Genomic DNA, 26,416 nt, shown 5'->3' on the forward strand with positions numbered 1-26,416 from the left:
GAACCATAGGCCAATGCTCTAACCGCTGCAAAACCGGCCAGGACAAGACAGATATTTTAAATAAATATGTGCTACTGAGTTACGATAGCCTACTGTACAGGACATGTTAGTCTGCTAAATTGAACTACTTCTAGACTAACCTATCCTGCTCTGTTACCCATTGGTCAATGTTTGCAGCCAAGACCCCCAGACTCTATGCAGAATGTTTGGAGACTAAAGCCAGCAGGAATGTGGCTTTGATTCCAAGTCACTTGAAGATACTCAGCCACACAAGTTTGTGGATTCTCAGTTTGGTGCTGCTGAGACCTCTGATTCATGCACCTTAAAAGTTAAATACATCAGATCAGTGTATGCACTTGCATATTCTGAGGAATATCATTTCTTAATATAGAAATGAACAAGAAGTAATTACATTGTTCTACACACAGATGTACAGTACAGTACAGAGCAGATCACTTGTTTGTAACAAAGACTTGAGTTTGAATTTTTGCTTCATTGGGTCATATCACTTGTTATTTAAGCTTTCTAAATTCAATGAAAAATTAATAAAAATATTGATTGAGGTACTCACCTCACAGAATTATTAAGAGTACTAAATGCATATAAAGCACTTAATACAGTGGCTAACACACAACAAGCATTCAATACATATTGTTAGTTACTGATATTTTATCCAAAAGTCAATGAACCTGACATGGCATCAGAAAATAGGGCGGGGCAAACCAGGCACCCAGAGCACAGAACTCAGCTCTGGCTTGCATGGCAGTCAGCACCGCCTTAAATTTTGCACCCTAGGCCCCGTTTGCCTCACCCTGGCCCTGCCCCTGCACAGCACATAGGATGATAGCCTGATACTGATATCACAATATCATAAAGGCCATATGTTTTCATAGCACATTTTTAAAACCTTTTCTCCCCCATTTGCCAAAATGGAAGCATAAATAAATTACTGTGCCACCAGAAAAAGTTACAGATCATCCCAAGCAATACATAGTTTTGGAATAGTTAAAATAATTTCGTCATCAACTGCATTTTAAAACGATTTGCCAAGCCCATTTAAAAATGACTTCTTATTCTTTTAATGTACATACATCAACTTAATAAAGAAAGTTTGGGCTCAGAAGCAGACTGAGTAAGAGTGAAATCAAGATGCAATCAAGGACCTTCTTGAGATAATTTATAAAAGAAGAGAATCTATAGAGGATAATCAAAAATTGACAATAGAGTCCAGCCAGTGTGGCTCAGTGGATTGAGCATCATCCCATGGACTGAGAGGTCCCGGTTCGATTCCTGGTCAGGGCATTTGCCCGGGGTTGTGGGCTCAATCCATCCATAGGGGGCGGGCAGGAGGTGGCCAATGGATGTATCTCTCTCACATCAATGTTTCTCTCTTTCTCTCTCCCTCCCCCCCTAAAAAAAAAAAAAAAAGTCAGTGGGGAAAAAAAAGCTGACAACAGAATCAAAGGGCTCCTTACCTCTAATTAGTTGATGAGGAATGAGAAAAAGAAATATATCAACCACTGACTTCTAAAATATTTCTGTACAACTGGTTCAAGAGAAAGAGCATACATCTCTTTAGTTGTTAGAAGCCTCGATTATTTTTCCTATTCCAATGCCTAAATTTTTGTTAAACCCAGGTTGAACAAAATTTAAATGAAAACATTTGTTGGCGGGCAGGAAACAAATGTGTCCCCTTGAGTATGTCCATAAAGTTCTTAATCTAGTGGCTCATGAATCAAATAATGTCTAGCTGAATAGTCACTAAATATTTAATTGAGATACATCTATTTCCTTATTAGTATTTGTGATCTCCTGTTTAAATTTCTCCAATATAATCCCAAAACTTTATTTTAAAATTCCTTAGAAATTCAACTCAATTTAAGGTCTCATACTGGTCATATGCTCTGAGCTAGAAAGTACAATTTAAGTGACTGTGACTCTACCACATGGGTCTGCTCTGTATCACCTATAATCTTTGATAGCTATAAGTTAACTTAATGACTACTAATTGCCTACAGTCCTCTATGCAATGTATATTTTCTTTACACAAAAATGTTGCCACAAGACACTCAAATGTTGATAAATTAGCCTCAGATAACAAATGGACTCTGGCTCATTTGTTTAACACTAGGTGCTAACAAGGATAGGTTCTAGCTTGACAATGACATTTAACTTCACCTTTAGCTCCTAACTGATCTCAAACACAAATGCTGTTAGTCGCAAGAAGACATGAGGAAAAAAGAATGGCATCTGTTTATATGGTATATACAATTCCTCACCTAACCTTCACTTGCAAAACTAATTCATTTTTTGATGAAGAACACCAAAATTAAAGTAGGAACTCCGAAATCTCTCAAGTTTTGACAATATCACCAAAATGGAAATTTTATTATAAAGGCATCCAGAAAGTACGTGATTTCTGCATAAAAGATAACAGCATTATTCAAAATCCTCTGGAATTAAATTAAGAAAGCCTTGCAACAATCTGAATTGGTGTAGCCTAGAGGCCAGGTCTGACTCATTTACCATTCCCAACTGCCTCTTTTATAGCAACCTTATGTAAGTCTATGAAGGCAGCTGAGGTGTGACATTTTAGGGTTCTGTCATTCCTTAATTCCATTGGAGTTCCAGTTATCCTAAAGGCAGGACGGTGAATTTAACAGGGCAGGATATTCCAGTGCCAGCAACCAGATGGTAAGTTGAAGAAATGATCATTTCCCCCACTTCCTAACAGTTCTAACTGAACTGATTATCAAATGAACTGATGAATGTGAAAGTACTTAATATATCAGAAAGGAGGTTAAAGGGATCAAAAGGTAAAAACAAAAAAATCTAGAAAAAAAAATACATATATCAGAAAGGCTAAATATCCATATAATGGTCTTTCCATCCTCTTCCCCTTCTATCCATTATATTATAAATGCCCTAAAGGACATTTTTATTCCTTTCTCTATTTCCTAGTACCCAGCAGAGTACTCTGCATAGTCAGCCTAAGTCAGCAACAGTGTAAGCTGGAGAAGTGGAGATGAAAAGCCAGCTACAGTCCATGCCCTTGAGGGTGTGCAGACTCGCAGGGAAGAAAGACAAAAAAAATAAGACATGTCAAACTGCCACTGTGTGTAACTCAAGGAGCATATCTGCATTACATTTTATATATAAATACATACATATATTTATAAATATATATATTTACCCTATTAAGTTCAACAGACATGCTTAACATTTTTTCAAAGAAAACAAAACAGAAAAATAAATACTGAAATACTGAGTGATCAAAATTCCATTCCATGCACATAAACCCCAGAATAAAAGAGATGAGACATGGACTTATCCTACGCCACCACCACCTACCCTACCCCTGCCAGATTCAAAGTCACAGTGCCTCTTACAATGAGCAGCTCACCACACTGTTGATTCCTGTACTATTCCTATAACATACGTATTTCTTTTCCAACACGGCCTCTGAAAAACAAGTAAAATACTTCACCTAGCACTCACAGAAAAAGTAATTCTATTCCAATGCTGAAGGAAAAACTGGCTACGCTGAAGTTGTTAGTCTCAAAAGAGGTAACCTCCAAAGGGATTTTTTAGAACGTAAGTAAATTTTTGCCTGCCACACTAACCTTAGCATCGAGGATGCAACTTCTCTGAAACTGCAACTCTAAATCTGCCTTTAATGGGCTCAATCACTAACATCATTTTTACCACAATGATTACAAATATAGTCTCTTGAGTCTCTCTGGATTCAAATCCTAACTCTAAGCAATTACTGATTGTGTGACCTTGGGCAAGTTGCTTAACCTCTCTATGCTTTAGTTTCCTCATTTAAACTAGGAATAATTCTCTACTTCATAGAATTTTTGTGAGGATTATGAGGTCATGTAAAATGCTTAGTATGATGCCTGGCACTTAGGTGTTGCTCAATAAGTATTGGCTTATCACATTATATCCCAACTCATTCTAAAGAAAATTTAAGGCAGTTTCACATATAATATGTACTCAATAAATATTTGATAAATGAATGAACCAAAGTATCATTATTATGAAATCTACACTTACTTCTGGTAAATTTATTTCCAAGGGACTGGCCTAAGTAAACAGTAGGGAGTACCATTTAATATGTTCCTCTGCTATTACCCAATAATTCATAAGCCTGCTGTTAAAATCTCCTTTCCCCTTCTTTCCTTTTAATAACAACACCTGATTCTAGGCAACTATAGAAGAGTGAGATTGAATAGATCCAATTTGAGGTGGTTTAAAAAAAAAAAAAAAAGATTACCCACACAAAAATCTAAGGGTGACCTTCAAAAATAGGATTGTGATATTACAATACATCCAAGATGCAATTTTTTGTAGATAAAATGAGAAAACTTTTTCGTCTTCATACAGATAAAAATGGACCACAAAACTACATTGTTTATCTTTCTGCAAATAATTTATAATTGCTGCAATGAAGGTGCTTTCATTTTTCACATTGTGCATTCCGAAAACATAAGTCTCTAAGAATGCAACTTACAATATTTCAAATGCAATAATATACATAATCAATTACACTAATTTCTAAATCACTTTTAGAGTTATTATGGAGAACAAATTATTTATCATGAAATTAACTTTAAATTCTTAGTAACATTATCTATCATTTTGACCTGAAGAAGCCAACATATAAGAAGCAATACTTCAGTTTTATACTCCACATTTTGGTTATAATAGGTAAAGATAAATTTTTTAATCTAAGATTCCAATAACAGAAAGACTGACTTTTAATAAAGTAAATTTAGGACTTATCAAAGACATATTTAATAATAAAAACTGGGAGAATTATCAAATTTTAAAGCCAAATAGCAGCAATCACTTTTTTGACAATGTCTTGTGGGGGAGTGAATTCATGAAAGCATGTAAGTCTACAGCAACTCAGAGTAGTTGAATTTTTCTACTTACTATAGTATTGCAAAGGATTCAAGAATATGTTTTCAGACCAAAATCTAATGTAATTTATCCCTGAATTTAGTTTGCATGTTTTTAAAATGATGATCTTTTTACTCTCATAAGTATCTAGGTTGAAAGCAAATAAAATATTGCAATAAAACCTACTGAAAAATGAAATTTTTCAAGAAGCCCAAAATATAAGCTTCTTTGAAACAAGCATTACTCCACTTTATAAAGGCACCAATCTAAAGCAGGTAAATTTCTAAGGAAGATACCATGATTAAAAATCAAAATGAAACAACAAAGTAAAAAGGAAACAGATTTTGCTGAGGAAAAAATGAGATAACATTAGGGAGAATAGAACTCATTAAAAGTTAGTTTCTTCCATGTCTACATTTTGTTATGAGGTCTCCAAAATGCTCTTTTATACAGAAAGCTTGCTGTAATAAAAAATGACTCCTGTGTCATCTGCCTATAGAAAATTATACTGATTTTAGAGACCTCCAAGAAAGAAGATCTTTCTACAATTTATATCAGACTTCTGTCAATGACTCCTTTTTATTTAAGGCTGGGAAGCATGTCTGTTTTACTCATTTCTATTTTTCTGTCCCTAGCAGAGTGCTGGAGGCACTGTGCATGAATGCACTCAATCAGCAAATATTTACTGGGCATTTACATTACGCCAGATTCTGTATAAGCAGAGAAGTAAGGCACCTGACAAATGGTAGGGCCCTGCCTACATAGCTTATAGTCTAGTGAGGGAGACAGACACTTGTCAAATAAATACAAAAACAGTTAAGTTCCTAAGTGATGATGCTACAAAGGACAAGTACAGAGCATGGTGAGGTTATCATGGGAACTTACACTAATTTTGGAAAGGAGGGGGTCAAAGAGGAAAGGTTCCCCTGACATTTAAACTGAGACTTAAAAATTACTAGAAGTTGGCCAGCTTTGGGAAGGGAGGGAAGCAATCCAGGCAGGAAGGACAGAACCTATACAAAGGTCCCCAAGTCAGGAAGGAGTTTGTGTACATAGTAACTGAAAGGCACAGTAAATGAGAAAGGCAGGGGATAAGGACAGAGAGCCTGACAGGAGACAAAACATAAATTGTCAGCATAAAACAGAGTAAGAGGGTAATAGAATCTGAATAGTTAAGTCATATAAAGTCTTTTTCTTATATAAAATAAATAATCTATGGGAACTAAGTCTACAATATTCAAGATCTGTAGAAAGAAGACCTGAATAATGCCTCGGTCCCACCAGTGACCAGTTACATGCCCTTGCACTTAACCAATCTGAACCTCTTCATTCTCATTGTAAATAGGTACTCAATATTTTACCTACCGGGAATACAATGATAATATACAGTCCTGTTCTTATGACTTCATATCCTTAAAAAGAAAGAGACTGGCCTGGCTGGTGTGGCTTCAGTGGTTGAGCGTGGACCCATGTACCAAGAGGTCGCCGGATTCTGGGTTGGTCGGGATTGTGGCCCTGGTTGTGGGCCCAGTAGGGGGCATGCAGGAGGCAGCCAATCGATGTTCTCTATCATGGATGTTTCTATCTCTCTCTCCCTCTCCCTTCCTCTCTAAAATCAATAAAGAAAAAAACATTTTTTTAAAAAAAGAAAGAGACTATATATGGAGACATCCTAAGTTCTGTAAGAGATGATGTCCAAAGGCTAAAAACAGAACAGTGTGAAGCTGAAATTATTCAATGTACAGATATCCAAAATGGCCACAGTACCCCAACATGTGACTGAAAGATAATAAATATAATGGAAACATTACTCCAATGCAAAATAGGTGAAATATCAGATCTGAACCTCAGAAACAAAGAGAAGTTAGTGGTAGAATTGAACCAAGGACAAAAAACAAAAAACAAAAAAAAAACACACACACACATGCTGAGCAAGTGCATTATATTCATTGTACTACTCACTTCCAAATTTTCCTGACTTTTAGTTCAAAACTTCATTCCATAGCCTCATAGCTGCATGCCAAAAGGCAGAAAACTCATTTCACACTTCCCCAACAAAAAGTAAATGTCTACATTGCCATCTAGAAACTACATTAACATTCTTGCTTTACTATCATTCACTCACTTATGTTCAGCTCATGGTCTACTGAAACTACCGCACCCTTCTAATTTAGCACAAAGCCAGTTAACCCCCACATAATTTTCCATTTGTTTAGGTGGTTTTCCTTCCTTGTGTACTGTATTACTCATGGTGCTATAGTATTCCTGAGTTTACTTCATTCTAGTTTCATACTTCTCTCCTATCTTAAATGTCATGTTAATTTCCAGACCATCTTAACTTCAACTATAGGGGAACCTAATACCTCTGATCCTAGAAAAATGCTTTTGTATTTAAAAGGTGGTAATATTGCCCTGGCCGGTTTTGCTCAGTGGTTAGAGAGTCAGCCCGTGGACCCGAGAGTCCTGGGTTCGGTTCCCGCTAAGGGCACGTATCTCGGTTGCAGTTTGTCCCCGGTCCCAGTTGAGGTCGCCAGTGGGTGGCAGCCACTTGGTGTGTCTCTTTCACATCGATGTTTCTCTCCCCCTCTTCCCCGCTCTCTCCCTCCTGCTCTATCTGAAGATAAATGCAAAAAAAAAAAAAAATGTCCTCTGGTGAGGATAAAAAAAAAAAAAAAAAAAAAAAGGTGGTAATATTAATAATTGCAAAGTACATGAAAAATGCAGTGTACTTCAATGGTCGACTTATACAACATGACTGATTACCTGCTATCACCAGAGACCTGATTGTTGTTTATAAACTTAGCACAAAGAAATCCTGATGTCAATGAATATACTCCAAGATTCTATTAAAGAACTACCCAATAATGTTCATGAACTATATTTGGTCACAATAACAATTATATAGGATAAGACTGAAACAACCACACTACTTTACTACTCAATATAAAACATAGAATGTCACATGTTTTCCATTCTTTAATTTCAATTAAGGATAAGTTAAAAATAACAGATGATGATGCTAGGAAAAATAAACTATGTACTAGCCTGATGTAATTTACAAACATCTCAGAGCCAAGAAAATGACGGGAAAAGTAAAATTTTTAAAAATGTGATACTACCTCCAAGAAATGCAAGGTATCTTCTTTTCTGGTGATGATCACATTAAACTCGATGCTGTATTATTTGAAAAAAGTGTAAAATAAATTTTACCAAATAATTCCAATCCCACCATTGTCAGTTTTATAAAATGAGAGGGGGGAAAAAAAAGTCCTAAGGTAGGAAGGGAAAACAACAGTCTTTTCGCTAGGAGATCGGGTGTACTGTTTTAAGTGATATTCTCCTGTATCACTACCACATAAAGTACGGATACAATGCATCACTTAATATACCCCTAATAAAATAAAATATGTAAAGTGAGACTGATTTTTCCAAAAGGTTAGCAATGTGTCCTTTTTTCATGGAGGAATTTCTCCCAGTTCAAAAAGTCTTCACCCCACAAATGGCTTAAAAATACGTAAAATGCATTACTTTGAAACTTTCTCCACCTTCTTCAAAATACCCAACCAACTCTCTTTCTGAAGCAGCTCTGATCCAGGATCTGGACTACAAACTCAGAAGATCTGTCCCTACGTCTGTGACCTTGGACACATCATTTATCCCCTCAGTTTCCTCATCAGCATCCCAAAGTGAATGCTCTTTGAAAACTGTAAAGGTGTGCACATATCTTAGGAATTGCACCTAAAAGGATTAAGATTTTCTGCTTAGGACAAAATTACCTCTTTAGAGGGGCCACACCATGAAACTGGAACCTAATCCGTAGATCTCTGTCAACATTTGACTCTTCCTTCTACAGTTCTTTCCTCAAAGGGCATAACCTGGGTCACCCCACGAGCAGACTCCAAGCGTCCTTTCCTCCCTCCACTCCTCCCTATCCTACTTCTAAAGCAAGGAAAACAACAGCAGCCTCACCTCCCCTCCCCAAGCCACACCTTAAGAGGACCCCACCCCAGGCACATCCGCCCTCTCCCTTCTCCCGGGGCACCAGAGGCCAACCTCGCCCTTCCCCTCTCGCCACCACCTAGGGGAGACTTCCTGGAGGCGTTCAGGCCCGAGCAGGGCAGGCGGCATTTACAAACCCGCTTTACGCCACTCGCGTAGGGTAACCTCGCTTACGCCCATAGGGCCCGGTTCCCAGCCCCGTCCGCTCCGCCTGCCAGAAGCAAGCCCAAGTGCCTCAGCCACGGCTCTAATGTGGTCCCAAACCTCCCATGCTCTGCGCAGGGATAGAGGGACTGGGACAGAACAGCCACACCTTACCGGCAACTGAGGCACTGACTTCACTTCCCACCTTGAAGCCCTCTTCAACTCCCGGATCAATTCACTCCGGCGACGCCGGAAGGACCCGAGAGGAACCAGGCGTTGTCCGGAATCCTGCCCAGCCGGAGTCGCGAAGAGGCCTATGGGGACTCGTAGTCCCTTTCGCCGGCGTCCTCGGCTATTCGTGCACATGCAAGACTACAATTCCCGACAGGCTGTGCGGTGGAGCCTAAGGCGATGGGTGGGGACACTTCTAGCCAATAGTAGGAGAGCTCCCTGCCTTTGCGGGAGGAGGTGAAATGAAGAGAGAGGGTGCACGGAAAGAAAAGGAAGGGAGGGGTCAGCTCTCACCTGCGCCAATCAGGGTGCAGGGTCGGCCCGGCGGCTACTCACCCATTGTGGGGGCGGGCTAGCGGAGCAGAAGGAGGAGGGGAAGTGGGTTGGGGGGAGAGTTCGAAGTAGGGAACACTGAGCTACTGAGCTGTGGACGCCTGCGGAATGAATGCGCTGGGGGAAATCGCCGGGGTGGAGGGAGGGTGCAGTGTGGGGATGCTCCCTGGCGTGAGGAGCAGCTTCCACGAAAGCGGCCGAGCCCCAGACATCCCGGGCTGCCAGACCTGCGAGTCGGGGAGGGAGAGGTTGAGCCTGGACTCTTCGCGGAGCTGCCGGCGCAGGGCGGGAGGCAGCTCCAGGTGTGAGGCTGCGGAGTGAGAGGAGAGGGGTCCCCAGGGAAAGGGAAGCAGCAGAACAGCTGCAGGTACAGGACAGCAGCTTCCCGCCGCCTCCAGCCGGGGCAGCAGAAGAAACAGCAGGGGGAGGAGCAACAGCTGCCGAATTCGCCAACTAGAGGAGGGGAAGGCGGAGCTTGTGTTCTTGTAGCAGCCGAAGGCGCAGCCTGGACTTAGTTTCCCGGGAGAGAGGAGAGCAGGAACGAGAGCGGAGCGGAGCCCAGCGCAGTCCTCTAAGCCTCAGCTCCCGCATCCCGCCAGGGGTTGCAGGTGTCTGGGAGGTAAGCCTGAGTGTTTCTTCTGGCGCCTGCACATTGCCCGGGAGAAAGCGTCTTCCAATAGGAATTGTGTCAGGGCACGGCTAAAAAGGAGTCTCTCTGACTCGGATTAGAGAACTGGTGCAAACCTTCTTAGGTGAAATGTACATTTTTGGACTTTGGCAGCGGGGTGGGAAGCAAAGGTGGCTTGACTCTGGGTATAAAGGGCGTGGTTAGTGTTTTTGGTTTGAGTTGTGCCATGAAAACTGTTCAAGGAGATTATTAAGATTGAGGGAAATCCTGTTAATTGAGAACAAGGTGAATGTTATCTGGATAGGTGCGTAGCTGGTAAAAAAAAAAAAAAAAATGCCACTGATACAGAATTACTTGAGAACTCTTTCACTAGGAAGATAACTTTGCGTTTTTTCAATGTTTACCCTTTACATTGTTTTATCAGATTATTCTGCTACCGACTTGTTTTCCAGGGTAGTTGTACTGCAGGTTCCTAGCATTGAAGGAGATCTGTATTAAAGGAGCAAATTCAGGCAGGAATAATCAAGATGACTAAACCTATCTGAAGAACTTTTGGCAGCAATAATGTAAAAATATGTTTTAATAGATGGATACTTAGCTTTCCTTCCAGTGGCTCTAGACTATTGGAACAAAGACGGGGACTCAGCCTACAGTACGAACATATGGTGTACTTCATTGCTGCTCCTGATTCTCTCATTTGTACATATCCGGTAATTTCTGTACATTAAAAAACAAAAACAAAAAAACGAAAGTAAATAAAAAAGTACCAGGAAAGCTGTATGTAGGAGGATCTTTTCTGCTTAAACAGTATGAGATAATTGATTACCCTTCGTATGTGTTATGATGGATTCAGAATTAAAACACTTGTTATAGTATCATAAAATAAGTTTATTCTTGGTATTAAACCATGTATGATATAAGGTAATTAAATATCTATGGATGAAAATATATTTTAATACAAGGTAAAATGAGAGACGTACCTATCTTTGTATAACTATGATAAGATTACAGCCTATCCTTTTTAGAAAAGTATGTAAAAAGCTATTTGTCTAGTTCTTTTTCTTTTTGTTACAGCGGTTCCCCAGATTACATAGCTTTTAATCATAGTAGCATATTGCAGCACATATTGCTCTGAAATGCTTTCATTGTGACAGCTGTATATTTCAGAGTCTGCCTGAATATTTTAATCTGGATTTTCTTGAACTTGGGTCAATAAAATGGAGTAATTACCTTCTATTTTCTTGTTTTTGTGCTTTCTTGATTTACTTATGATATTTGGATTTTATTTCTGTAAGGCACACAAAATTCCTTTTTGAAATGAAATGGCTGGGAAGAATTCTATTCATAGCTTAAAGTTCATTCCCACCAGTGTGCTACCACTGATCAATGTATTTACTTCTTCCTACCAGTACCCCCTTCCACACACTCAAACACCGGGGAAATATATAGGGGAAATACATAGGCTGACAGGTTTTAGAAAAACAGCTGCTTTAAGATTGTCCCCAGGCAGATCAGGTAAGTATTAGAAGCAGCAGAGAGCTTAGAAGAAAAAGCAACAGTAGCCACTAAACTTAGCAGCCATGGTAAGGATCGGGTTTAATCTTTGCTATATCATGGAAGAGTCTATTAGTCCACACAGCTAATATGACCCTGTGAAATGATTTTAGCAGGGGTGGGGGTTGGGGGGGAATGGATGCTAGGCTGTAGTAAGGCTTTGAAAAGATTGTTTGCCCTTATTATTTGTGATTAAGTGAATTGTCCTGAATCAGTCTTAGATTCTCTCTCAGATTCTGCTAGTGATTCATTTTGTGAAATTGAACACTTGCTGTCAATGGTTTATTTTCCTCCTATAATAATAATAATAACAATACTGACAATGAAGTTCTTTCCGAACCTTTATTAAAGATCTTTTTGGAAGAGTTTGGTTGGAGATCAGTTAATAATCAAGTAAACGGGAAAGAAAATAAATCTCAAACTATTGAAATTCAGATGTACTTTGAATCCCAACTATTCATAGATCTTCTACTCTGAGGTATAATGAAAGAAAGATTATCATTAGGAATAAATGAGTTTGTGGTATTAAATCACTGGATTTTTCACCTGTTTCCAAGATGAATTCTATTTATTATATCAATGAAAGTAATTGGGTTCCTGTATCATTTGGGAGTAAGAAGATCATGTTTTTATAAGGGAAGACATCATTAGCAATATATGGTACTTGGGTATTTGTTACCTTGAACTCTTGACATATTTTAAATTGATGTTCACATTAAATCTCAGATAATCTGAAGATATTGATTGTATGTTACAGGTGTTGAAAAGGTTTAGTACATGACAGTTCAGAATTTTATGTAAAGCACTACCTAGGTTAAAAGCATATTATTTATTCTGCTCTTGATTTTTATTATTTGTGTATGGCTATCAGTGAATATATGATATGATGAGAAAAGAAAACCAACGGAGTGCAGAATTTCTCTCTTGGATGGAAGATGCTCTGGGGATTAATGTTCTTTAGCCAAAGACTTAGTTAATTACAAAATATATTTTGGATGTTTTGTGTGTGTGTGTGTGTGTGTGTGTGTTAAATTTAAAATTCTAACTCTAAGCGTGTATTTCTCTTTCTAACAGGAGAATTCACTGATGGCTTAAAGGTTCAAGATCAAATGATTTTGGTGTAGTGGGGTAGGGTTGAGAGCTTTACAAATGGGAATAGATACGAAGAAAACTGTTTGAGAGACATACCCTTAGCAAGAGCAAAGAGATATAATATTTTTTTGTTGTTGTTAAATGCCTGTAAGTGATTCCATGGCCTCTCTCCCTTAATTTTTAGAAGCCTATATCCATAGTGGATTCAGTACTTTCCTACCTTGTCATTTTAACTGAATCAGACTGACACTAATTCCTTAGATTTTGAATAATCATGGGGTATTGAAGGAAAGCAGAAAAGATCATGCATGTACACAGTGATTTCTAAGTGAAACATTATTTTCATATAATATTAAAAAGAAATGAAAATGTAAAATGTTTTGCCCTTTAATAACAAGAGATACTTGAACCAGACACTAAAGATGAGCACGAGTCGTACACATACACCTGTCCCCTTTTAAACCAAACTCCTAAGGTTAAACACTGTTTTGGGTGTCGGGATTAATTTTTATACAAAGGTAAGGATTCATTGTTGTTTTTAATCTTACCTCTTGTTTTCAGAATTTAGTTTTTAAGGTTTGGTGAGTGTGATTTAAGTAACTAGATTATTAGCTCCTATAGACTATACACTTTTTTCTGTCTTTGGCTGGTTCTGAGCCTTTATATCAGGCTCAGCATAAAAAAAAAAAAAAAATAGCCCTAGCTCTGGCTGGTGTAGCTCAGTTGGTTGGAGTGTCATCCCATGCACTGAAGGGTTTCGGGTTCAATTCCTGGTCAGAGCACATATCCAGGTTTCAGGTTTGATCCCTGTTCAGGCACATATGGGAGGCAACAGATGGATGTTATTCTCCCTCTCCCTTCCTCTCTCTAAAAAAAAAAAAAACCCTAAAGCCATTTACTGAATTGGAACCACTGACTATTACTTTAAATGTTTTGTTTTTAATCCTCACCCAAGGATACTTATTTCCATTTATCTTCAGATAGAGTGGGGGGGGGGAGAGAGAGAGAGAGAGAGAAACATCCACGTGAGAGAGACACATTGGTTGGATGCCTCCCGCACAAACCCAACTGAGGCTCGGGACCGAACCGCAGCCAAGGTACGTGCCCTTGACCAGAATCGAACTTGAGACTCTTTGGTCCACAGGCTGATGCTCTACCACTGAGCCAAACCAGCCAGGGCTTGACCATTACTTTAAAAAAATAATTTTATTGAATTTATTGAGGTGGCACTGGTTAATAAAATTATATAGGTTTTGGTGTATGATTCTATAAATACATCATCTGTATATTTTATGGTGTTCAACATCCAAAGCCATGTCTCCTTCTGTCACCATTTATTCCCCATTAACCCTCTCCTACATCCTCCCATCCCCTTTCGCTTTGGTAACCATCATACTGTTGTCTGTGTCTATGAGTTTGTTTTGGTTGGTTGGTTTGCTTGCTTGCTTGCTTAATCCCTTCACCTTTTTAACCTAGCCCCCTAAACCCTCTCCCCTCTGACAATTGTCATTCTATTCTCTTTATCTATGAGTCTGTCTCTCTATTTTGCTTGTTAGTTCATTTTGTTCATTAGATTTAACATATGGGTGAAATCATATGGTACATGTCTTTCTCTGACTGGCTTATTTCACTTAGCATAATACTTTCTAGGTCCATCTATGTTGTTGCAAAAGGTAAGATTTCCTTCCTTTTTTATAGCTGGATAGTATTCCATTGTGTAAATGTACCACAGCTCTTTTATCCACTCATCTACTGATGAGCACTTGGGTTGCTTCCAAATCTTTGCTGTTATAATAGTGCTGCAATGAACATAGGGGTGCATATATTCTTTCGAATTAGTGTTTCAGGTTTCTTCAGATGTATTCCTAGAAGTGGAATCACTGGGTCATGAGGCAGTTCCATTTCTAATTTTTGAGGAAACTCCATACTGTTTTTCACAGTGGCTGCACCAGTCTGCATTCCCACCAAACGTGCAGGAGAGTTTCCTTTTCATGCTGACAGGCATGAGGTGATATCTCATTGTGGGTTTTTTTTGTTTTTGTTTTTTTGTTTTTTTTATCCTCACCCGAGGATATTTTTCCATTTTTTGTACAGATAGAGTGGGAGGGAGAGAGAGAGAGAAACATCGACGTGAAAGGGACACATCAAGTGGCTGCCACCCGCACGACCAACCAGGGCCGGGGACAAACTGCAACCGAAGTACGTGCCCTTAGCGGGAACTGAACCCGGGTCTCTCCAGACCGCAGGCTGACGCTCTAACCGCTGAGCCAAACTGGCCAGGGCTCATTGTGGTTTTAATTTGCATTTCTCTGATGATTAGTAACATTGAGCATCTTTTCAGATTTCTATTATCCATCAGTATGTCCTCTTTGGAGAAGTGTCTGTTCAGGTCCTTTGCCCATTTTTTAATTGAACTGTACTTATTGAGATATCTTGCACTTAGATAGACAAGACTCATTTGATCTAACAGAATAATTACTATTAATTAAGCCTACTGAGAATGTCTTTGTGCTGGTTAATCTTGGTAAAGTGTCATTTGAACTCAATTTGATTCAGACTGTGTGGGCTACAAAAGGACTTAACTACAACTGTGTGTGCCAGTGTTTCTAAATTTGTCCCAAAGATGGGGAATATGGATGAGAGGAAGAGTCTCTACCAGTGGTGGCACCAGAGGTCTTCTTACAACCAAAGGAGCCTGTGTATATGGCTCACCACCATTGGACCTCATGTAAAACACCTTTGTTGGAGCTTATCTCTAAAGAATATATTTCATTCTATAAAAACTGAATTTGCTCATCAATTTTCTAATAATCCATTCTTAGAAAAAGACAACAAGAAGTCATACTGATTGTGTTGGCGCACATGGGGAGTTGGGTATCTATTACTTTTTTTCATTGGACCTTACAGAAATAAATTAATCTAATTAGTGTTAGAATTAAGAATTCAAATGTGTGTTGTTGTTTTTTCATTATTACAAGACCTGGAGAAGTCTAGTTAATTGTAAATAGATCTTTAGTAGTAAATTTAATAATTACAGATATTTAACTGTCTTTTGTGTTTTAAAGTTTACTAGCATGCTGATAGATACAAATTGGCTTAGAACTAATGATTGTTTAATCTTATTTCATCATGTTCCTTTGGCATTTAATGCTTAGCACTATGCCTTGTGTGGAGCTAGCTGAGTTCATAACTGTCTTACCAGATGCTAAGTATCTTTAAAATTAAGACAGTTTCATTTACCTTTGTATTCACTTTGAGAGCCTTAGGCATAGTTAGTACTTGGTAACAATTTATTTAAATATTTGACAGCCTATAATGAAGTATCATTTTACATTCTTCACAGTCAAGTACAACTAGAAAAGTGAATTTTTCTTAGACATCTGTTCTAGCTCCAGATTCAGCCCTCTGCCCACAACAGTTGCTTATATAGAACTAAATATAAATATTGCTTTCTTTTGTTGGGTTTCTGAATGAATAGAGCAAACACTGCTATTAACTGCATCTTTGCATATGTGTATGTACTTTAGATATAAATTTATTAATTGGATGTTGTCTGGAATTTGTGTGATTTCTCCTTGCCTCTAGAACTGTGCTGACTGACGTAAAGATGTCCTTTTAAGTGACACTTCCTACACATCATACACACACATTTTAGGTCTGTTTTTTCTTGACACAGAAATAGAGAGAGAAAAATAAATAAATGTAATAATACAAGGCTTTATCTTAACTAAAATTCAATTGGTCTTGAATGTTCTATTTTTAATGAAATGGTTGCATTGGAAGGCCTTATTCAGGCTTATTATGCCTAAATTACACAGGTCTTTGTCATCTTTGAGCCAGCACGGGAAGGGATGAGTTCTGAGATTTGGCACTAACAGTGCACTGCTGGCCTTCTGTACAGCAGAGCTGCTGAAATGTGTGCATGGCACCTCAAACACCCGCCACTGCTCCAAGGCCCCCTTCTGGTTCAGCCTACCAAAGGCAGCTTCTGCAGCTCGTAATTTAGTGTGGGGAGGAAGGCAGGTAGAATTTACTTTGATTTAATAACCTCATTTTCCTAAGTGTATTGTTTTTCCCAGCTATAGCTCAGACCAGAGTTCTCAGTTACTGGAACTCAGGTGTCACAAAGTGATGTCCACAGCACAATTCAGTGATTAGCTATCAACTTTATAGTCCATTTCCCCTCCCCACTTCCCCAGTACTTGGGCTTCTTTTGAATGGACTCAGAAGAGCTCACTGGCACACTTATGATATTTTGCCCAACATTGGATTGCTGCTGTCTTTTTTTTTTTTTGATAACTTAAATTTTGTTTTGAAAAACTAGTTTTATATGAGGTATTTTAAACCTATGTAACTTGAAGAGTTAATTTTACTGTTTTTCCACCATTAATAGTGGATGCTGTATTATGATATATAATTTTGGCCATTCACTTGAATTAAATCGGTTATTGAAGCATTTAATTGTTGTGTACTTCACAGAGCAATTTAAAATCATTGAAGCAATTAATGTTTTTAAAATATATTCAGCTTTCCAGTTAAGAGCCTCTACAAAGTATCCTAAATTGCTTATAGATATTAAATCACTTGCTCTATGTTCAAAGCAGGTTAAATTATTTTTTATAGCATTTCATTTGACATATACACTGGATGAAACTTGTATGATATCAGTATTCTCACAGCTATGTAACGATGGTATAATTTGTTTTTGCTAGATCAAGAAACCTTAAAGAAATTATATGTATTATGAGTTCTTGAGCACAAGGTACATTAACTAAATCTAAGACAGAAAGGCAATATTTTCCTATGTTTCAAAGTTTCTGATACATTCTTCTAAAAATAAAATGCTAATACTTAAAAATTATAAAGGCCTAATAATAACTATTCATGTTATTAATATAACATCAGATTTAGCTATTATGCTATTAATATAACATCAGATTTATATTCAGTAACACTTGAAAGGGTGATTTTATCATAAATCTTCTTTAAGCCTCAAAGTATCAAAAAATCTCCATATAGACTGCATTTGCGATTATGGGAATAAGGCAAATTAAAGAACAATTGAATATTAGGATGATTTTTAAGGAAATTTGTTTATCTGCCTGAAAAGCAAAATAAACCATTGTTTTATAGAGAAGAATTCATTCTAACAGTTTTTAATCCTGGAAAATAGTATTATTACCCATTTCTAAATGTAAAAAAAAATTGACATTTGTACAGTGATTATTACCTAAATTATAATTCATTCTTACAATAACACATCGTGGGCTTATATTTTAATAAGCTGGGATTCCTTGAAATAGGAAAGTCTGAGGAGAAAATTGAAGCTGAGAAAAAATAAATACCAATATTTTTCTATAATAAAAACAAATCATGTCAAAGATGTTGACCATAAAACCTTGGCTATATTTTCAGTTTTCTGCATTTCCACATCAACACTTTATTCTCCAATTTTTACATTTTATCATGTGACCTTAGGTGAGTGGCTTTATTGGGACAAAACTTTCCAGATGTAGTTACATATAAATTTCTAAATTATTCTTACAGTCTGTAGCATGGGGTTGAGTACTATAAAGAGATATATCAAAATATGGGGTGGGACAGAGATAGGTTTATAGTTGTTCTGATGGATAATTAATAAAAAAATAATACAATAATAAACTCTGTGTTTCATATACTCACAACTGTTAACCTATTTTTTGCCTACCCTGTATGTTCCGTAGCATACTTTTTGGTCAATATAGTTAACAAAGGAACACATTGCAAGATGACACATGTATATAAAAACAAGGTATATGACTTAGGACTGTGGTGTTGCAGCAGTTACTCTGTGGAAGTCCAGAAGCAGAACTTGCTCTGTATTGTCATCAGGGAAGCTTTGAGAAGTAAAAGTAGAACAGCGTGGTGTGTTGGTTAAGAGAAGGGGATGGTGAGCTACAGCTGCGGGTTCACTACCTTTTTTTATAAATCAAATTGAATTGGAACACAGCTATGCCCACCATTTACATATTGTTAATATCGCCTTCTTACTATAAGAGCAGAATTGAGTCATTGGGAAAAAGACCACATGGCCCACAAGCCTAAAGCACTTCCTATCTTTCAACCGCTGGTTAAGAATGTGGGCTCTGCAGTCAGACAAAACTGGGTTTAAATTTGGTTTTGTAATCTGTAACTCCACTCAAGGGCTGTTTATGTTGATATACTAATGTGATTTCATATAAAGTGCATTGCACAATACCTGGCATGGGGTAAACGTTCATTAAATATTTTATTGAATTTGTTAGATTTTATTATGACATTTTATAATTTTAATTCAAATAGAGATTTGAAGTTCTAAATTTAAATACTCTCTACCCCTAAAATAAATGTTTAGGAAACTTGTAAGGGTATCATTTAATCATAAGAAATTTTCAGAAGCTGCACAAAAAATTGTATAGGGACAATGAGATTTATGTAAGAGTCAAACAACCTAAATGTATGGAAAAGTAAAGCCCAGATTTTAAAATACAATTATAGGCATACCTTGGACATATTGCAGGTTTGATTCTAGACCACTGCAATAAACCAAATATTGCAATTAAGCAAGTCACACTAATTTTTTGGTTTCTGAATGCATATAAAAACTATATTTACACTATTCTGTAGTATATTAAATGTGCAATAGCATTATGTCTAAAAAAATCAATTTACACATCTTAATTAAATTTTAAAAATATATATCTATTGCTAGTAAATGCTAACCATCATCTAAACCTGTTGGAAAAATAGAACCAATAGACATTCTACACAGGGTTGCCACAAACTTTCAATTTGTTAAAAAAAAAAAAAAAATGCATTACCTGCAAAATGCAATTAAGTGAGAGATGTCAATAATTAAGACCAAATAGCATATTGAATAGTGTAGGAAGCCATGCCAGTCAATTAAAAAAGAAGTTAAGATACTTTATTAGAATTTAGAGGAAAATAATATTTAAAAGTGAATATACTAAAGAAGAGACAGCACTACCAATCCTACAGAAATAAAAGAGATTATTAGGGAATACTGTGAACAATTATATGGTAACAAATTAGATAACCTAGATGAAATGGACAGAAACCAAACAACTTAAGAAGAAATAGAAGTCTAAATATAGATTAAAAAATTCTTGACAAAATACTAGCAAATCAAATCTGGCACAATTAAAAATTATGTAGCATGATCAAGTGCAATTTATTCAAGGAATTCAAAGTTAGTTTAACATGAAATATATCAATGCAATATACCATCTCATTAGACACAGAAAAATATTTGATAAAATCCAACACATTTTCATGATGAAAACACTTACCAGACTAGGAATAGAAAGGAACTTCCTCAACCTGATAAAGGACATCTACAAAAAAAAAAAAAAAAAAAAAACAACAACCCACTGCAGACATCATTTTTAATGGTGAAAGACTGCATATTTTATCTTATGATCAGGAATAAAAAAAAGAATATCTTCTCAACATTACACCAGAGGTTCTAGCAGTTAGGCAAGAAAAGGAAATAGAAAGCATTCAGTTTGGAAATAAAGAAGTAAATCTATGTCTGCTCACAGATCAAACATCTTGTATTTACAAAAATCCTAAGGGATACACACTCACACAGACTATTAGGACTAATAAACAAGTTCAAGGTTGCAAGGTATAGGCTCTAGATAAATCAATAGAATTAAAAATAATTTACTTACAACACCATCAAAAAGAAATACTTAGGAGTAAATTTAACAAAGAAAGTACAGGAGTTGTATACCAAAACAAACAAATGAACAAAAAAAACAAAAAAAAACAAAATGATGCACAAAATATCACTAAAAGATTAAATACCTAAATAAATGGAAAGATAGCTCATGTTTGTTGATTGAAAGACAGTATTATTAAAATGACAGTATTCCCTGAATTAATCTACAGATTCAGTGCATCAAAATATCAGCTATATTATTTTGAAAAATTGATGAGTTGGTCTTAAAATTTATGTGGAAAAACAAAGTACCTAGACATGTATGTATGTAGCAGTGGAATAGAATTAAGACTCCAGAAACATACCCTTACATTTATGGTCAATTGATTTTTGACAAGAGAAAGGACAGTCTTCAGTAAATGATACTGAGTCAAATGGATATTCACATGCAAAAGAACGAAATTGGACCCTACCTAATACCATATACAAAATGTAACTCAAAATGGATCACAGGCCTAACCATAAGAGCTAAAACTATGAACTCTTAGAAGAAAACGAGCAAATTGTTAATCACCTTGCACTAGTCTATGGTTTCTTAGATATGACACCAAAAGCCCAACTGACAAGAGAAAGTATACATAAATTGGACCGCATCAAATTAAAAACTTTTGTGTTTCAAGAGCACAATCAGGAAAGTGAAAAGACAAGCCACAGAATGGGAGAAAATATTTGGAAATTAAATATTTTGGAAGAGGCTTACATCCAGAGGACATAAAGAACTCTTAACAATTCAAAAATAAAAAGATAACAATTAAAATAGGCAAAGGACTTGAATACATTTTTTTCTCCAAACAAGCTATACAAATTTCCAATAAGCACATGAAAAGATACACAACAACATTAGTCACGAGGGAAATACAAATCAAAACTGCAGTGAGATATTTCTTCACATTCTCTACATGGCTGAAATAAAATTTAAAAAGACAACGACAAGTATTAGAGAGGATACAGAAGAAATCAAACCATCATAAATTCTTGGTGGGATTGTAAAACGGTGCAGCCACATTGAAAAACAGCTTGGCTAGTCCTCAAAATGTTAACCATATTGTTAGCATATGACTCAGCAATTCCACTATAGACAGGGTGAAATGAACGGAGACTGAGATCTAGCCATACTTTGTTAATGTTGGGTTTTTATTTAAATTTTACAATGAAGGGGAAAAAAACAAAAGCTAAACAACTTCAAACAGATAAAGAGAATGGAGATATCAGCTTGTCATCAGACTTCTCTTCCGCAGCACTTAGTGATTGAAGGTAATGGAACAATATATAAATAATGGCAATGAAATAAGTATATGATTCAAAACTGCTTATCTAGCTGAGCTATGATTCAGTGTGCATAAGAATAAAATAACTATCTCCTCAGTCATACAAGGGAGACACATACACCACCACCAATAGTAACAACAAATGCATACTTAGAACTCAAGATTGGGACTATAAAATAATAAAATCTAAGTAGTTTCTGCTACTTTGTTTTAAATTAATATGTAAAATAATTCTTATAAAATGTGATGCCCTACGGCAGAGAAAATGATATTGTGGATCAAGTACTCCAAGATCACTTCAAAACACAGAGGAAGATGTGTAAAAAGTGTATTTAAATGCTTATTTTACAAATTGTGGAGTCAGTGGATATTGTTTAATTTTTTACATTCATAGGAAATGTATATTTAAGAACAAAGGAAAATATATATTTAAAGTCAAAGCAAAAAGGAAAAGAGTAAACAAGAACCATGACAAAAATGGTCAACAAATTTATTACAATTACCAAAAAATTTAGTCCTCTATTGAAAGTAGAAACAGACATGCTGGGTGGAAAACAAAATCAAACTATTTTGCTCTTTTAAGAGACTAATATGCCAAATAATAACAGTTGAAAGTAAAAGGATGGCAAAGCAATTATAGACAAAAATTATTTTAAAAAATACAAGATGGCTGTATTTGTAAGACAAGACTATTGAAGGAAAAAAAATACAAAACCTTAATCTGATTTTTTTAAAAAGGTAATTTATATTGGTAAAGGTTTAATAGCTATAAGCTTATTTTTATTGGTCATATAGAATTCAAATACATAATACAATCTGAAAAAGAAAACATGGCCCTTGGTTTCAGATCTGGATTCAAGGGAAACAAATAAACTTAGAAAGTGAAGAATAAGAAAAAGACAGAAATGAACTTAGGAAGAAGCAGAGGTGATGACAGTGGCTCAGAGGTGGTAGCAATGATGATACAGCATCAACAGTTCTTGCTTCCTTATTAGCCACAGCACAGGGATTACAGAACAAGTCAGAAGTCAGCCCTCAGGTAAGTGGGTGTGTTCACTGTATTTCAGTGCCACTTCTCCATCACCAACATTCTCTGTTGCCTTACTTGAGCTAGTTGGGGCTAAGGAAGAATAAGGAAGTTGTGAACCTGAGCAATAAAAGTAGAATGAATAACTGTAGTAGTTCAAAAAGTAACGATTGTGTACACCTAAAAATGGTTAAGATGGAAAAGTTTTTATTTTCTTATTATAATAACAAATAAGTTTAAAAACTTTAAAAAAGAGTAATGATTATAAATCAGTTGAAGCATTTAAATGTTTGTCTTAAAAAGATTATATTCATTCATCTGCTTCAGTTTCCTTCATATTATGGAAAGTAATGGCTTATTGAGACAATGATACATCACTAGATAAAAATTCTCACCTTGCTTCTAGATTAAGGAAGCCAACTTTAGTTAAAATACTGTCTCATTTCTTCTCTTGCCATTTGTATTATTACTCTCATATCACCTTCCTTTTATGTCACACCAATTGGAAATTTGTAGTTTTTGGTTTGACCTGCTCCTTAACTGCCACAAAACATATTAATTATGCTTACTGCCCTTATAAAAACATAATGTTCAGCTAGCTAACTAGCATGAGTAATCCATCATGGGAATTATTAACCATCTATGACATGATATGAGTCAAAACAACCATTTGATTATAAGGCTGACAACAGCATGAACCCACTTTTAGTTTAAATATAATAGTGCACCAACTCATATTTTATGTTTTCTTTCTTCCCTCTAGAATAACTTATAAATTAAAATCCTTAACAGGAAGATCTCACTTATCAAATGGATCCAGAATTCCCACCAAAACACTCCTTAGAACCCAGGAAATAAGCTTCCGAGTCAAATTTTATGTTATAAAATCCACTTTATTGATCCAGTAGCCCCTTAAGGCCTCATTCAGAGTCTGTTTACTTTTTAATAAACTGTTTATTTTACTGTTTAACAGATTAACAGTTATTTAACGATGTAAAGTCTTGATATTAACGAGGGGAAACGATGGGATTAAGGAAGTGTAGTCTGAGGTACACCTGTGTCAGTCGAGTCCAATGCCCCTGTGCCCTGGGACAGTGCTCAGCAGGCATGAGCTGGATGAGTGAAGAGCAGTAAGTTCAGGATGTTGATGTTCAGATGTGACAAAGAGCATAACATTTCCAGTTTTCCGAAAAATGAAAGTGGATTACACGTTTTCTTAAAGTCTCATGCACATGGTGAAAGAAATGTAGGTGCTTAAGTAGTAAATTCACAGCTATTGACAAAATACTCAGCCAGAGTGACTTACTCTCAGAGAAATTAAGAAAACCAAAGTGTTACTATGTATAATTACGTATGTGTATTTTCTCAAATAGCTAAAATAGTGGTTGTTAATGGTGATGTGTTTATTTTAGAGATGCGCATGGTAATGACTAGTGGTACATTATTTGTAGGCTTTCTCTTCTCCGGGCTGATTTGGGAAGCGCTACAAGAAGTATCTTAGAAGCACAGTTTAGCATGGGAAAATAGGAGCAGGATTACCGCACCTAGAAATTAATGAAATAGAAAAATCAACATTGAGCAATGGGTTAACAATCATATGCCTGATACGTGTTCACCTATCATGTGGAAACTTACTACATGAAGAGAAAGTGAAAGGTTCTAAGGAAGTAGTATGTGTTGTCAGAGGGAAATCAAGAGGGCTTTACTGTGAGGTGGTTTTTTGTTTTTGTTTTTTGAGACTGGATTTTTACTGTTACCTAAACATTGTGCTAATATCTTTACATGCATACGTTATCCCCCCTAATTTTTAGAATAATTCTATGCGATTACTACTTTGATCCCCATTTTATAGATGAGGAAAATTAGTCATAAAAAGTTATGTGGGTTACCCCAGGTATCACCACTTAGTACAGTTTTGCAATTGTTTCTAGTCTAAACAAGTTTCATTCATTACTTCAGACATGACCCAAATCCTTTGTATTTCTGTAGAATGGACCATAGTGACTACACAGTGTTTTGTGTATTTCACCTTGCATTCTGCAACTATGAAATCTTCCATTCTTAAAAAATAAGGATTATAATTATAGGTGTGACCCTTTTAAAAAATAGTAAAATCAATATGAAAAAATTATAACTTCAGACAAAGTAGACTATATCTAGTGATAATACAAGAAAGTCCACCACAAGTTTTTTTTAAATGAGATGTCTCAGCTGTCAGCTTGGAAAACTGAAATTCTCTTGTCTCCTCTCATCCCAACTGAATTGTTTTGCAGAGTTTATGTTTCAGAAGAAAAAATATTTCCTTTAGGTGAGAAATAAATACCCTTTTCAGTTGCCACTCCTCTCTATTACATTGGTCCAATTCACAATATGACATCTGAGTTTGTAATCCCAGCTTTAAATCAGGAGCCCTTGTTAAATTTAAAATATGCTCTTGTTTATTAACACATTTTTGGAATACGTTTGTTTGCTAAAATTAACTAGACTTGTACTTATACAAAGTAACTCAAACTGTATCAGAACAGGTTTTCAAAGTTAGTTTCTACAAGCTAAGATTAAATTATAGAGCATTTAACCATGTCTATTTCCTTTATATGTTTTCTCCCTAATGAATGTGTAGATTTACCAGGCAATAATATTGGAACTATCAATAGTCAGAACATACTAATAAATTGTCAATGGCATTTTCAGACTGTCAACTTAATTGCCAGGGTAAAATTAATTGGTAAATGGTATGCAGCATGATTTGTTCTAATATCTTTGCATAAGAATCTTCTAATGTTAGCAAAAGATTATTCCTCAGGTGTGAAAGGGCAACATTTTAGAACTGTCTACTGTCTTATGCTATAAATTGATTTTATTTCAAATTTTGTTTAGAAGGTTGAATTTTATGAAATTTGGCTGTTTTTGACCTACCGGAAAAAAAAAAAAAAAAAAGATAACTTACATGGTTCAACCTCTTACATCACCTATTCCAACTTGGAGTGTATTGTTCCAAGCTGGGAAAGTGTTTTTCAACAGAAACTAAAATGCAGTTTGGTTTCTAGGTTAGTAATAAAAATGCATTGTTTCCCTGCTTTCTGCCAGGCCCTGTGCTCACAGGAATGATCATTTTCTCTCTTTATCTTCCCAAGTCTTGCAAGTGTTGGAATTTCCCAGAGTTTAGCCATAGGCCGTCTCATCTCCATTCTCTCCAGGAAATCTCATCATCCTAACAGTCTTAAACGTGCTGAGCACTCCTGAATGCATCTCCACCCCAGACCTGTGCTCTAGTCTTGTTTATCAAACTAATTCCTTAATTTTCCAAGTAGATGCATAAACATCTCAGATTTACCTGTCCAAAACAAAATTCCTGATCCCCCTGTCTCACCCTTCTCTGTTCTTGGTCCATTCTTCTCCAGTGAAGGGCACCCCCACCCTCCCAGAGGTCCAGGAGAAACCTGGGTGGCATCCGGACTCACCCTTCCTTT

The 26,416-nt window shown here is 36.4% G+C and overlaps 2 protein-coding genes across 5 annotated transcripts in view; one reads left to right on the top strand and one right to left on the bottom strand.

The window, feature by feature from the left end:
* The window catches only part of PDCD10 (programmed cell death 10), a 45,193-nt gene extending 35,850 nt beyond the window's left edge, over window positions 1–9,343 (bottom strand). For 2 of the 3 annotated variants that reach the window (XM_036242790.1, XM_036242792.1), the window contains exon 1: window positions 9,226–9,343. The gene's annotated coding sequence lies outside the window, so the exon portion shown is untranslated. Of the gene's footprint in view, window positions 1–8,027; window positions 8,076–9,225 lie in introns of those variants that run through there. The other variant, XM_036242791.1, reaches the window with a different exon arrangement.
* Window positions 9,344–10,113: 770 nt separating this feature from the next.
* Window positions 10,114–26,416, top strand: part of SERPINI1 (serpin family I member 1) — a 72,958-nt gene continuing 56,655 nt past the window's right edge. Inside the window, exon 1 of one of the 2 annotated variants that reach the window (XM_036243500.1) lies at window positions 10,114–10,234. The gene's annotated coding sequence lies outside the window, so the exon portion shown is untranslated. The remainder of the gene's footprint in view (window positions 10,235–26,416) is intronic. The other variant, XM_036243502.1, reaches the window with a different exon arrangement.

The sequence above is a fragment of the Molossus molossus genome, unplaced genomic scaffold (genome assembly GCF_014108415.1).
Source record: "Molossus molossus isolate mMolMol1 unplaced genomic scaffold, mMolMol1.p scaffold_m16_p_5, whole genome shotgun sequence".
Taxonomy (NCBI): domain Eukaryota; kingdom Metazoa; phylum Chordata; class Mammalia; order Chiroptera; family Molossidae; genus Molossus; species Molossus molossus.